The sequence below is a fragment of the Cornus florida genome, unplaced genomic scaffold (assembly GCF_030987335.1).
Source record: "Cornus florida cultivar Cherokee Brave unplaced genomic scaffold, ASM3098733v1 CherokeeBrave_3.0.0_Hap2_Chr04, whole genome shotgun sequence".
NCBI lineage: Eukaryota > Viridiplantae > Streptophyta > Magnoliopsida > Cornales > Cornaceae > Cornus > Cornus florida.
The window spans coordinates 98,792,792-98,808,272 of record NW_026775574.1 but is presented as its reverse complement, the minus strand read 5'-3'; the positions used below and the strand labels follow the sequence as shown (position 1 = coordinate 98,808,272).

Here is a 15,481-nt window from a genome sequence, read left to right as displayed (position 1 = left end):
CCAACCTCTATCCAACAAACAGGCGACCGACATGGTCGGCTGTACAATGCTTCAAATGATGCCATCCTAATAGTCTTCTAGAAACTATTGTTAGATGCGAACTCTATAAATGGAAAATAATCCTCCCAGTGGCCCTTGAAATCAAGAACACACGACCAAAACATATCCTCCATGATCTGATTAACTCTCCCAGTCTGTCCATCAGTCTGAGGATGATAAACAGTGCTAAGATGCAACTTTGTACCCAAAGCCTGCTGAAAACTTTTCTAGAATCCTGACACAAAGCTCGAATCCCTGTTCGATATAATAGACAATGGAATGCCATGCAACTTCACAATCTCGGTAATGTAAAGTCTCGCCAACTGCTCTGAAGTGAAGTCAGTGTGAATAGGTAAGAAATGAGTTGATTTTGTCAATCTATCCATGATGACCCAAATAGAATTGTGATCCTTGAGGGAATTTGGCCACCCTTCCACAAAATCCATAGAAATGTTCTTCCATTTCCACTCCGGTATCGGCAGTGGCTGTAGAGCTCCTGGCGGCCTCTGATGATCAATCTTGACCATCTGCAAGTACTACACCGAGAGATAAAAATAGCAACGTCTTTCTTCATACTTGCCCTCCAAAACTGCCGCTTCATATCCTGATACATTTTGTCTCCTTCCGGATGAACAGAAAACTTAAAGTGATGAGTCTCAGTCATCACATCCTTCCTCAAATCGTCAGTAAAAGATACCACTAACCGTCCCTTGTACCTCAAACCTCCATCAGTCCCAACATAGTAAAAATGGGACCTCTCTAGAAGCTATCTTTACCATTTTGTCAATGCACTGCTGATCCGTGAGTTGTGCCTTCAAAACCTTGTAAATGATAGAAGGTGTAACTACCATGCAAGCCATGAAAACATCCGAAAACTCATCCCCTTTCCTGACACCACGCGACCCAGAAACTTCACTTGCCGCTGCCAAAATTCACACTTCTCAAACTTGGCATATAACTGGTGTTCGCGAAGCGTCTGCAAAACTATCCAAAAATGTCTAGCATGATCGTCCTCTAACCTCGAGTAAATCAACATGTCATCTATGAAAACAATGATAAGTTGATCCAGGTAAGCCCTGAAGACTTTGTTCATTAAATCCATGAAAACCGCTGATGTATTAGTCAACCCGAACAGCATCACACGAAACTCATAAGATCCATATCTAATGAGGAACGCTGTCTTCGAAACATCCTGCTCCCTAACCCGAAGTTGATGATATCCAGACCGCAGATCAAACTTAGAGAAGTAGGTAGCTCCCTTCAATTGATTCAAAAGATCATTAATCCTGGGTGAAGGATACTTGTTACGAATAGTAACCTTATTCAACTCCCTATAATCTATACACAGGCGAAGTGAACCAACCCTGGCTGAGTAGCTACTTAATCTGATCCCTCAGCTCGCGCATCTCCACTGGTGCCATCCGATACGGTGCCCTAGCAATAGGCCTAGTACCTGGAGCTAAGTCTATCACAAAGTCGATCTCGCGACTAAGCGGCAACCCTGGAATCTCCTAAAATATGTCCAGAAAATCCTGTACAATTGGTATGCTATCCAAAGATACAGTAATCCCGTCCTCGGTTTCCTTCTCTACACGAACCAAATAAGTCCTAACATCCCCGTTAAAACGCGGCATAGCAATTACGAAAAATATCCTAACCAGGTATGGTAACAACCACCAACCTATCATAATGCCATGTCCAGAACCACTAGATTGACTAGAAATCTGAGACTGCTACACCTAGTGTCACCCACTAAACTATCCAAACGAGAATGCTGAATACTCCGTAGAGTAAAACACATAAGGTAACCAAAATACTCTGAAGCTACTCCCTTCTAGATTTATCGTGCTATCCTAGGAATTCATCATTCAGAAACAAAACTATCATATCGACTTACACAAGTTCATTTATAAACTCCTTGGTAATCGTCCTGCCTCAACACAACATACATATAAACAAATATTGGTTTGTTTGTCCAAAACCAATCACTCAACTGTGATAATCCTTTATTATTGCAATAAGAATAATAAACAAAAACAAAATAGTTCCATAAACCATTTATATAAGAAACCTCAACATACTTTAAACCATAACTTGTCAAAAAAAAGATAATAAAATATTCTTTAACATGCTACTAGTGTGCGTGATTAAATCTGTATCACACTTTTATTGATACATCCACTACTATAAATAACTAAGATTACTCCTAAAAGAACCATCTTCCTTGTGAGTCAGTACCCTCTCGCTTGGACGGTCCGGTATCTCCTCGTTTGGGACACTGCCTGAAAGTGTGACCCATCTCCCAACAAGTAAAGCAAGGACCCCAAAAAGGACCAAACGGTCTCCTCTACTGGTTAGCCTTAGACTGATCCCATCCTGCCTGTGATCCCTCATTATGTTGTCTCTGAGAGAACCTAGGACATTGTCTGGCTGTATGCCCATAATTGCCGCAGGCATAACAATGTCCTTTAAAAACATTTTGCACCACTGGTACTGCTTCTAGTGTCTGCTGAACGTGTAGCTGATTCTGAAGTGCAGTTGTTACCCCCGCTGCTATAGCTTGCACAATGGTGTAAACTAACTGAGGGGTATACCCTGGTTTCCTGCCTTGATTGTAGCCCCAGTCCTGGGACTCCTGAGTCAGTTATTCGTCCTCCTGCTCGATATGCAACTGACCACCTTCCTCCTGCTCCTCCTCCTAAAACCTAGGCAGTAGCTGTTCTCCCCCCATTTGCTGACGCTATAGGAGATCTTGCTTCCTACGTACCGCTTCCCTTCGCTGCCTACAGTTCCGTCTGGTTCGAGTGTTAACCATTCTGTTAACATAGAAGATAGACATCAGTACGCTTTTAAATAGACCATAACTGAATACAATGAATCCTAAACTTAAGCTCTAAACAATAGAGTATGCTACGCGAAAGTCTTATACGATAGAATCCTAGAGACACTTGAACTTGGAGTGCTCTGATACCAACTGTGATACCCCTCGGATCCGAGACACGGGTTGATCAGGCCCAGGCCCAAACCCGAGGAAAATATCAAACAATTAATATTTAAAACGAACACAGAATACAAATGGAAATAAGAAATAACTAAATAAGAGCTGGAAGGAACTAAAATAAAATCCTTTAAGAATAAATACTTAAATCCAAATCCTTTACAAAACCTCCATCAGTTAAACAACTCAGGAATCCATCTCTAGTGGACCCCAAATAAAAATCCAAACTGAAATGAAATGACTACAAAAACATCCAAAGTAAACCATCGAGAAAAATCCTATGTCGTTGGAAGAGTGAGTAATGGTCTCTGCTCAGCACGATCAAGCCTACAACTGAAACGGTCGAACACCTGAAAAATAGAAGTGGGTCAGGCCCACAAACAAGTTCTAACCTACTACAATCCAAGCAGAGACTCAATACGCATATATATTCTAATCAACTCAACAATATCTACATAAGCCGTATATATATATATATATATATGTATCCACACTACAGGACTTTCCCTGGACTATGCAGGGTGTCTCAACCTGAATAAAAGGCAACATACAAAGCGCACCTGAGTGAGCATGAGTACATAAGCCTAACAGGATATACATCAACCTAGCATATTCAGCTACGCATCCTATTGCATATATGCTCCCTAACCATCGACTCTGAGACTCAAGCTCATATCGCGGTACCATAAAAATATATATAAAGTCCTATCCCATCCATAGATAGGAAATTCAGTTAGTCATTCAGCTTGTGCAGCTTCTTTGACTTAACATAGATAACCAATAATCCAGTTAGTCATTCAGCTTGTGCAGTTTCTTTGACTTACGTATTAGTAGGATTTATTTTTATAATCCATTCCCTTATTCCGTGTAGGTAGGATTTAGTATTTTGAAACTAATCCAAACCTATACATGCCACCTTCCCATACCTGTGCATGTAAAACAATAACCAGCAATTGATCAAACAGTAATAAATGGAGTTATCAACTATTTCATTTATCCAACAATTGATGAAAAAATATAAAATATAAACATCAATTGTTCCTTATTGTAATACCCCTGATTTTAAAAGGATAGTCTTGGTATTTTTTAAAAATTATTTTAATTGCATTTAATTATTTAGTTGATTTCTTGGCTAATTGTTTACTTGTTTAATTGATTTAATTATTTGTTAAATATGTTAATTGATTTAATTGTTTAAATGAAATTGTGTGATGATGTGTATTTATTTATGAATTTAATTATTTTATTTTATTTTTATTTTCATATTTTAAAGGAATTGGATATGAATAGTAGTAATGGACCAACCAATTGGGCTCCATGGACTACTTGGATAAGGGGTTTAATGGGGACGGATAATTACCCATGTATATGTATATTTAATATATATATATATATATATATAAGGAAAGTCATATATATTTATATATTACATATAAAAAGGATTACACATAGATTATATGTACCATATATTTTAGTTACCTTTTTGGTATTTAGATTTTATTTTATTTTTATTATTAGTTTGGCTTGGATTGGGAAAAGGATTAGGGTTATTTTATTTGCCTATAAATATATAATTATAGGGTTGTGAAAGAGGTTAGAAATATATTACGTACTATATTTTAGAGAGAGAAAGAAGAAAGAGGAAGGAAGAGAAAAGGAAGAAGGAGGCTAGGGTTTTTATCTAATCCCTAAAGGCAAGTTTTAATCCTTCTCTTCTCCTTTGATTCGTACCCTATGCATGCTAGATTAATTCTAAGTTCTTAAATAAATTAATTGAATCTAATTACATGGATCTATTTGAAAATTTCAGTTCATGTGTTTTAATAATAGGTTTGTAATGAATTTTAATATTGACAAATTGATGCATATGTTTGAGTTATGGTTTTCATTATGTCTTTATGTAGTATTTAAATTTTTGTTCACATGATGTTCATATGTATCAGTCTGTGTGTGTGTCTGTGTGTGATAGATAGAAAAATCAAAATTGGTAACTCATCATAAGGTACGCACGCCGAACGAGGAAGGAAACATGTGGTATATCAGTTTTGTTTCATTGTAATTTAAATCTCATTGTTTCATAAGACTACACGCCACACGAGGGGAAGAAAAACAAAGCATTACAAAGTGATATGAATCAGGTATCAGTTTGCTGTTTTCTTTAAATTGAAGTTTCATTGTTTTCATAAGGTTCACACGCTGCAAGAGGAGGAAACAAGCAACAATTACAATCTGATATGCTATATGGGTTAGAAATAAATCTTATACATGAAAAAATAATAATAATAATACTTAGTTATGCATTAAATATTTTTTTTAAATGTTATTTTGATTAATATTAGAATGTTAAATTAGTATTTATTATTTTTAAATGATGGATCTGAATTAAATATCTATTTAATTTAAGTAGATTCATTAAGAATTGGAATGCATGATTTAAGTTTACATGCTATGTATGGAATTTAATTAATTTTAAAAGGATAAATTAATTAAATATTGTTGGATTAAATTATTTTAATCAATTGTTTAGATTTAAATTAATTTAATCAGAACATGGAGATGTACAATTTAGTTGAGATGCATGTTAATTTGTTGTGATGTAAATTAAATGCATGCTAATTAGAATTGATATTTTTGCTTAAGTAAATGCAAAGGATGTATATAAGATTTATATCATATTTATTTGGATTATTAAATGTAAATATTATTTACATTATCCTTGAATTGGAAACTTTTATTTGGTTGTGATATGGATTATTGCACCATTATGGGATGGGGGCATATTAGGACGGATTAACTTAAGAGTTAAGTCCTACCTATTTTTAATAAGGGAACGGATTAACCACAGTGTTAAGTCGTACTTATTCGTGTCAGGTCAACGGAATAGGTGGATGACATATTATTGAAATAATAATTGGATAGTTTATTTGGATGGTTGGATATGATGGATTTTACATATAGAATTATATGTCATGATATGAACTTGAGTCTCAGGATCAGTGGTTAGGGTGCGTATATTGCCAAGGATGTGTAGCTAGATATAGTGTGGTTGTGTAACCTGGTAGGTTGATAAGCACTAAAAAATGCGTATTTAAACCCGTTAAGCTTAAGCATTCTAGTACCTTTATTTATCTTACTTTGCCGTTTTAGACTTATTACGTGTTATTTATATTTTCAGGCACTAATCCCAAAATTTAGCTAACTCAGCCAAATAAGAGCTTAATTGAAGCAATCCTGAGATAAACCAAAGGAGGGAGCAAAGTGGAGAAAGAAAGGAGCAAAAAGGAATCAAGTTGTGCAGCTGAAAAGTTCGATCGATCCAACTTAGAGTTCGATCGATCGAACATCTATGATCGATCACAGTACTTCTCGATAGATCCAACCTTGGCCTTTGTTGAAATTCCAAGTTCGATCGATCGAACATCACCTTCGATTGATCGAACCCTATTTTGTCCTATTCAAATGATTGATCTTATCCACAGCTGTACACCTACCAACCACTTTTGTCTTTTTCCCTATAAATATCTTGAAAATATCCCAGCCTTGTCATTATCCGGAGGAGTCAGACCACTTCGATCGATCCAAGATGCAATTCGATCGATCGAACCCATTTTCGATCGATCCAAGTTAAGGTTCGATCAATCGAACTTCCTCCAGCGAGAAAAAGTTAAAGTCTAGCTCATTTATTCCGTCCTTCATCCAATAATTGGAGAATATGCCTTGCATGACCACAGCTCATCATGGGGTGTATTTGACCTACCTATATAAGGAATATGATACATTTTTTGAGGGAGTCTCTTGTCACACATTGAAAATTAATCTTAGAGGCTCTTCTTGGAGAGGAAGAAGGAGGGAAGCTAGAGCACCATTGGAGGAGATCTTCACCAACAAGGAGCAGCCATGGAGTTAACCCTTGAGGGTTGGATCATCACTACCATGAGTGGCTAGACATCCTCTTGGGGCTAGAGTTAGCCCCAAGCATGCTTTTTATACTCTAATCTTATGTATTATTGAGGGATTAGTGTTGTATGATACATCTTGATATTCATGTATATATAAATCTTGATTATTTCATGGTTTATATGGTTTAATGCTTTCAATTGACTATTCTATTCTATCCATATGTCTATGTATGCTAGAGTAGGATATTCATGTGCTTATCCCTAGATTTAGTGTTTTTGATGCATGTCTATGTGTATTGATGCTATAAATCTAGAGATTATCAAGATGATATGCTTAATGAATGCTATTTTGGTTCATTTGATGGTTTATGCCTATTCTTGATGGTTTGTGCCTCTCCCCTAGTCTAGATAGCTTTATTTTCATGCTAGTAGTGTAGATTTAGTGTAGTGGTAGTGTAATGTTAGATGGGAGGACAATCTACTCTTGATATTTGATGTTCCATGCTTGTGAGTCCAAATGGCATATTCCTCTAATATTGTATTGTATGTGGATTGTGAGCTTAATGAAGGATTAATGACTTGTTTTGATCTATTGTGCTATCCCCATGTTGTCTAGACAATATATGCTCTATTGTTTAGATATATTGTGCTCTTCACATGATGTTTAGACAATACTTGCTTGATTTGTCATCCTTGCCAATTGAATCAACCTAATGCACACACACCCTTATCATATTGCAACACATCCATTACCCTCAATTGATCACTTGTTAGTAGTATAGAAAAGTATTGCTTGGTGGTGATCTCTACACCCCAAGACCTCTCTCTCTCTTGTTTACTTCATATTATTTTATTTAGTTGAATTCAATTTAGCTTAATCAACCAACCAATCAATTGTGTGATCACTCGACCTACTAACCCTAATTACCATAGTTTCACAATTCGATACACCATCTAATCCCTTGGGACGATTCCTACTCGCCTTATCTATATTTTATATAGAGAAAGGTAGTAGTGGCTTTCTATAAATGTAAAACTTGGCCACCTCCTAAATTCACAACTCTTCAAGCTTGACTTGGTATCGCGACCCTTGTAAAGGACCGGTCAGTTTTTGGTGCCGTTGCCGGGGATTTTAAATTGGCAACGTCGAATTGTGAAATTCAATTAGGATTAGTATTCTTTTGATCGTGCCTTTACTTTCTTTTTATTTTCTGTTTTTGATTGCTTATTGAATTTGTTCTCCATTGACTAGGTGCATTGAGCAAGGAGCTAGCAAAGTAATTCCAAGCTAAGGAGCAAAGCAAAGCAAAGGAAAAATGCTTAAAATGAAAAATTGTTAAGTAAAATTGCTAAGCTAAGCTTTTAATTTTGGAGTTGAAGTGCTAAAGGACTATTGTGAGACCTTCTTACTCAATCTCCTTAGTTAAATCGGGGGCCCACGTGGAGGCATTGCATAGCATCATTAGATAAATCGGGGGCCCACGTAGAGGCATTTATTTGACATACATTGCATTTGAAAATTGTGGTTGTGAAGTTTAATTGCATTGTTGAGAAAGTTGCTTATTCGTGTTGCATTGTGCATGCATGGTCGTCGTTCATTGAGACCTACTCTTGTCCCTCTTGATTTGCATTTAGAATCCACTATTAGGAATCCAAGGGGAAGAGGAAGTTCACATAGAACCAATCTACCAATGGACGCTCTCAATGATGATCATGTTGAAGACCTTGGTCACATAGACCAACAAGGCATCCTTCATCCTAATGTGCAAAATGATAATATGCAAGTTCCATTTGGCATGCCTAGGCCATACATTCATCAACCTCCTCAACAACAAGGCCAAATTCCAATGGGAATTCCAAGGCCAATGTATGCACCACAACCCCCCATCATTAATCAAGCTCAATATAACCAAGGTGTCCATGTTGCACCTCAAGTTACTAATCCACCACTCGCATTGAGAGATCACTATGTGCCTAATGAGTGTAACGCACCCACATGCATTCAATTGCCACCATTTAGAGCACACCATTATGAGATTAAAGCACAAACTATCCAAATGCTACCTAACTTTCATGGACTTCCTAGTGAAGAACCTTACAAGCATTTGGATGAGTTTCTTGAAGTTTGTTCTACCGTTCGATACACGGACATGCCGGAAGAAGTTTTAAGGCTGAAACTTTTTCCATTCACCCTTAAAGATAAGGCGAAGTATTGGTTTAACAACCTTAGGCCTTTTTCTATAACTTCTTGGGCAGAAATGCAACAATAATTTTTAAAAAAGTACTATCCGGTTTCTAAGACCAATGCTATGAGAACCGCCATTAGAGAATTTACACATGGGGAGGGAGAAACTTTCCACGAGGCATGGGAACGCTTCAATGAATTGCTTAGGAAGTGTCCTCACCATGACATGCCTAAATGGCAATTGGTCCAATTCTTCTTTGAAAGCTTATCGGACAATTATAAAGGCATGGTTGATGCTTCAATGGGAGGTTCTTATATAGACCGACAAGAGGAAGACGTGTGGCGTCTTTATGAGAGCATGAGTGAAAACTCTTTGCATAGAACATTGTCATCTAGGAATGGTAGAAATTCTCAAGGTAGGAAGAGTGTTGGCTTGCATCAAGTTGACCACTCAAATGATATAACCGCCGAGATGAAGTCTTTATCTCAAAAGTTTGATCAATTGATCAATCAAAACTTGGCGAATCAAGTGTCTTCCTTTCCTAACCATTCTCCTAAATCTCAAAATGAATCATGTGACTTGTTCTAGTGTTCTTCATTCTACTTCTAATTGTCCTCATGGACAAATTCAAAATGAACCCATTGAGCAAGTTAATGTAACATTTGTGAACCAAGGGAACAATCCTTATCGTAACCATTACAATCCCGGTTGGAGGAATCATCCTAATTTTTCTTGGAAAAACCAAGGGGAGGGCTCAAACTCTTCCCAAGGCGGTTTTCAAGGGAAATACAATCCACCTCCACTTCAAAACCAAGGATCCCAAGGTTCAAGACCATATAACTCACAAGGAAATCAATTTGTTAATTCTCATTTTCCTAACCAATCATATTCTCAAGGAAATTCTAGAGGTTCCGCTTTTGAGGAAAAGGTTTTAAATGCTTTGGGCACTCTAGAAGCAAATACTCAATTGTTGCATTCTCATTCTCAATCAATTACCAAGCTAGAAACCCAAGTAGGGCAAATAGCTGAAACACTTAATACTAGAGAGAAGGGAAAGATGCACATGAATGCCCCAATCAAACAACAATGTGTTGTAGAAACCAAATCCTCATTCGAAGGGCATAATATTGAGCATCTCAATGCGGTAACAACCTTGAGAAGTGGTAGGGTAGTAGACAATCAAGTTAGAATGCCTAATGAAGAGAGTGAACCGGTACAACCTCAAGTTGTCACCCGTCCCGTTCCACACACTATTCCTCCTTCATTGCATGTGCATGATCTTGAGAATGAGAAGCCCTTAAATTGTGAGTTGAAAGATGATTTCCAAAGAGATTCATTGAAAACAGTGTTGAAAAATGTGTTTGAGAAAAGTTTTTTGAAAAATGTTATTCATGATTCTTCTTTGAAAAGTGATTTGAAATCCAATGAATTGAACAAGTCCAATGTTGAGAATTCTTTGAAAGAAAATGCTGAAAGAGTTTTTGAAAAAGCTCCATTTCCGGACGCCTTGAAAGGGTCCATTTCAAAAGAAAGGCAAAAGACCAAGAACAATGAGATAATGGATATGTTTAGGTAAGTCAAAGTCAATCTTCCACTTTTGGATGCAATTAAGCAAATTCCGGCTTATGCCAAATTCTTGAAGGACTTATGCACCCAAAAGTGGAAGAACAAGAGCCAAACATCAAAGAAAGTGGTCTTAACCAAACAAGTGAGTTCCATTCTACAACACAACACTTTGCCAAAGTTTAAGGACCCCGGTGCACCTACAACATCTTGTATCATTGGTGAACATGTCATCAACCGGGCACTTCTTGACTTAGGGGCTAGTGTTAACCTTCTTCCCTATTCGGTTTATGTCAAATTGGGCCTAAGTGAATTGAAACCGACGTCGGTGGTTTTACAACTTGCCAACTGATCCATTAAGAAGCCTAGGGGGATAATTGAGGATGTGTTGATTAAGAATGATAAGCTCTTCTTCCCGGTTGACTTTGTCGTCATTGACATGGAACTGGTGCCCAATCCAAAGAACCAAATTCCGGTTATCGTTGGCCGTCCTTTCTTGGCAACCTCAAATGCCAACATAAATTGTAGGACGGGGATAATGAAGATTTCTTTTGGGCACATGAGAGTGAAGTTGAACATCTTTAACCCCACACCCAATCCATTTGACAAATATGAGGAAGAGGTTAATGTGGTAGAGGAATATTATGATCTTGCTTGTGAAAGGAATGAGCTTTTGTGTATGAACAATGTTTCAAAGCCTTCATCTTCATCTTCAGTATTGCATACAAGAAAAGTGATTTCGAACTCTTGTTGTGAAAGGGCGTGGAAGCCCAAGGAAAGTTTTGACAAGGAACTCAAGACGTCTTTTGAGTTTACCCCAACAAGTTCTTCCAAGAACCATTTGTTGGGAGTGACTCGAAACATCTCTTATCCCAAAAAGGAGGGGATGCATTGCAAGATCTTTGATCCGGGTTAAAAGAACCCTAGGTCTTGCTAGATACGTTAAAGACTAGCACCGAAATTCGTAGGATGTCAAAACCCTATTCCTCCCTCATTTCTATCTTGCATTTTGATTCTTGCGAAGTCTAGATACTGTTTTTGTGGTTCATATACATTGGAAGGAACTGAGTAAGGGATTGCATGAGCATTCAAGTCATTTTGAGCATTTAAGCATAATTTCGATCGATCCAAGTTTTGGTTCGATCGATCGAACATTGGTTCGATCGATCCAACTATGGACTCGATCGATCCAGCTCTCATTTTGCACCCAACACTTAGAAAAATTTTGGACCTGCATCCAAATTCCAAAATGCATGCTCTCGGGATCTCCAAATTTTTGAAAGTTCGATCGATCGTAAACCATTTCGATCGATCGAACTATCTTTCGATCGATCCAACATGTGGTTCGATCGATCATGAGTCCCAACACTTAGAAAATTTTTCAGGCCTCATCCATTTTTCAAAAATGTATGCTCTCGGGACTTTTCAAAATTTTTCATGTTCGATCGATCGAATTCTAAGTTCGATCGATCCAAGGTTCCAACACGTGTCAACTCTTCAGCCCTTAAACTTGTACATTCTTTATCCTCTTCGATCGATCGAAATCTTTCTTCGATCGATCGAAATTTGTATCTCATTAATTTAATTTCCTTTGATTTTTCAAAATTCAAAAAAAAAAAAAAAAAAAAAAAAAAAAAAAAAAAAAAATTTTAGAGTGGAGACCTAGGTTCGATCGATCGAACTCTGCATATCGTGTTTTTAAAATAAAACCGAGTTGGATCGATATACTTGGATCGATCCAACCTCGAAACAAACCCTAACCCTAAGTCTCCATTTCTCTCAATCTCAAGTTCAATCCGGCGAACCTCCATCCCAATCATCTTCCCTATCTCCGGCGAGCCAATTCCGCCAAGGATAAGCTCCATTTTCATCGCGGCTTTGCCCCTTCTCTCTCATCTCATCTCTCTCGGTTTAGAGGTAAACCGAATGCAATTTTCTTGATTCCAAGCTTAAATTGATGCATGTTATTGATTGTTTATGTTAAATCCTGTTCAATATGTATGAATCATTCATTGTTGAAGCTTCAATTTCATGATTACATACTATACATACACACATGCATTCGGCCAAACCAAAATTGGGGGGTTTTGATTTGATTTGAAGTTGGGGAGTGTTTGGGTGTTGTTGATTGTATGAATGGTGTGTAGATGGGCCCACAAACACGTTTGTGTGGGCCCCGTACTCTAGATCTCACAGATCTGCGACTTTTCAAATTCGGCATTCGCACAGTTCGATCGATCGAACTTGTGCTTCGATCGATCGAAGTAGTAAACTTCATTTCACTACCTTCGATCGATCCAATCTTGTGCACTTTCATGCTTCGATCAAAAATTTTCGGTGATCGATCGAACTTAAAGTTCGATCGATCGAGCTTTCAAAGATCACACATACACACTCCATTCATCTTGTGTCGTCTTCATGCTATCTTTATATGCACAATGCCTGTGATATTCCACATTGGATGCATTTCATACCTACATTGCTTAGCATGACTCACATTTCATCATTATCATAGATTCATGTCATCCATATTTTGTCTATCTTATTTGACATACATGTTTCTATTATGCATTTAAATTCTTATATATCTGGCACTGAATTATATATTGAAATTTTCTTGTCTTTTTACAGATCATGCCTCCGCGGTTCAAGACAGTAGCCAGGCGATCTTCGGGGCCACAGCGACCCCGCAGACATATACGGCCCAGGATAGAGATGGTTGCAGAGCCATCTTATGCTCAGGAGGAGCCCGCACAGGCTACTCCCCCTCAGTCCCCATCCCACGAGGCTGAGGAGGGAGCTGACCACGTGCCATTTACATCCCAGGCTCCTTCAGCCTTCACACCATCACCTTCTCCTGCGCGCCATCAGGCAGATGCAGCCGCCATGCCATCACCGCAGCCACCTCTACCGGCTTAGCGCCGTGACCAGTTGCTGCCGAGATATGCAGCCATGACCGTGGCTCAGGAGTCGTACTTCGATACTGAGTACTTCTCCGAGTCTATCCTGACCCGGTCTGGCTATCAGGATATCATGCAGCGGGGCCTCTCAGCCATCCTTGCCCCAGTCACCGGCCTTGTATACCCGTGACTGGTACGGCTATTCTTTCAGCATCTCCGGCCCTCGCCACGATCTACCGCGGAGATGATCACTACAGTGGACGGCCACGAGATTGTCATCACAGTTGACACTTTGGCCCGTGCTTGCCGGTGCCCACACCGGTGTCCACCTGAGCTTACAGAGACATACCCGAGGCTGCATAGGCCTTCATTTTCTGACATGGCTGTCTCCTTGACAGGCCATCATGCCGGTGGTCAGACATTCGCTACCAAGACCTTCTTGCCTGACGACCTCTGGTTCATCGACACAGTTCTCTTCCAGAACATTTACATGGCGGGCCACAAGATCCAGAGGCGTCATGACTACTTGACAGCTCTTTACGCTCTTTACACGGGCTGCTGGGTATCTATCCCAGTCCTCATCTGGAGCGTGATGAGGTTGCTGTATGATTCTTTCATTTCTAGGGAGGACCCTAAGCGGTCCAAGGTCCTGCCCTTCGGACACCTCATCACGCAGATCCTTCTTGACCAGCGCTACAGAGTGCCCCCAGATGAGGAGCCCCTTGCACGGTCTAGCTTCTATGGGAGGAGCGACTGGAAGAAGAGCTACAATGCTCTTATTCGGAGTCTTCAGGAGCCAGCTGTAGAGGTAGCAGCTGAACTAGAGGAGAAGGAGGTAGCCCAGGCACAGCCGGCATCTCCAGCAGCAGTAGATATCATAGCGGACGATGCACCAGTCAGTCCGGCTGCCGATCGCATGGACATTGACCTGGAGCGACCTGCGGAGGAGTATGCTGATGCTGCAGATGATGCTGATGCCGATGATACCAGTGATCGAGCCGCTACTCAGGAGCGAGTTCGGGAGTCTTCTTCAGAGGCATCTCTACCTGAGTCTCCAGTTCCCACTCCCGGATTCGGAGCACGCTTGCAGACACTGGAGGAGGACGTAGCAGCCATGCGAGCCGACATCACTGCCCACCAAGCTGAGTTCACCTCTTTCAGGGCGGATGTCATGGCTTGCTTTGCCGATCTCTCCAGCCGACTCCCCGCACCTGCACCCGCACCTGCACCTCCAGCCACTGCAGATCTTCACGATCAGGCCTCCTGAGACTCCACCTCCAGTTGTTCTATGCTTTCATTTCTTTTATTCTAGATCTGTATTATACTGTCACTGTTACTGTATTATACTTTGCGGCCGGTCTGTCAACTTTATTATTTTATTGATGTACCTGCACTTTATATGCTCTATATATTGCTTTTTGATTATGGATGTCTCTTAGTATCTCATATTTGTATGTTTGACTCCATCAGGTACACCATAGTGACTTCAGTGAGAGAGTGCTGCCCAATTTTTCAGGACCACTCTTACACCTCTCTCTCTATTATCTATTTATCCCATTTTACACTTGCATGTCCACTGTGCACTGATTATCCTATCTTATTATCTAATGAGCTTAACCGAGTGCAATCTTTTCAGGACCACAGTTTTTCCCAAGTTTGGGGGGGCCATGCCACCCACTTTGGATACTTCTATCCCGATCATTCATATCTAAAGCACTGGTATACTCTTTCCTTTGTTCTCTTCACACATTGAGGATAATGTGCAGTTTAAGTTTGGGGGTATTGGTGTATGTTTCAGTGTTGCTTTAAAATTCAAATTTTGAGTATGTCTTGTGTATTTGAGGGATATTTCTATACTTGGTCCATTTCTAGTTATGATTTTGATCTTTTGAGGAC

General features: G+C 39.3%; 1 non-coding gene across 1 annotated transcript; it reads right to left on the bottom strand.

The window, feature by feature from the left end:
• Positions 1-9,240: 9,240 nt before the first annotated feature.
• Positions 9,241-9,349, bottom strand: LOC132305925 (small nucleolar RNA R71). The gene has a single exon (XR_009481747.1). It is a non-coding gene; the product is annotated as a small nucleolar RNA R71 (small nucleolar RNA).
• Between the last annotated feature and the right edge of the window lie 6,132 nt (positions 9,350-15,481).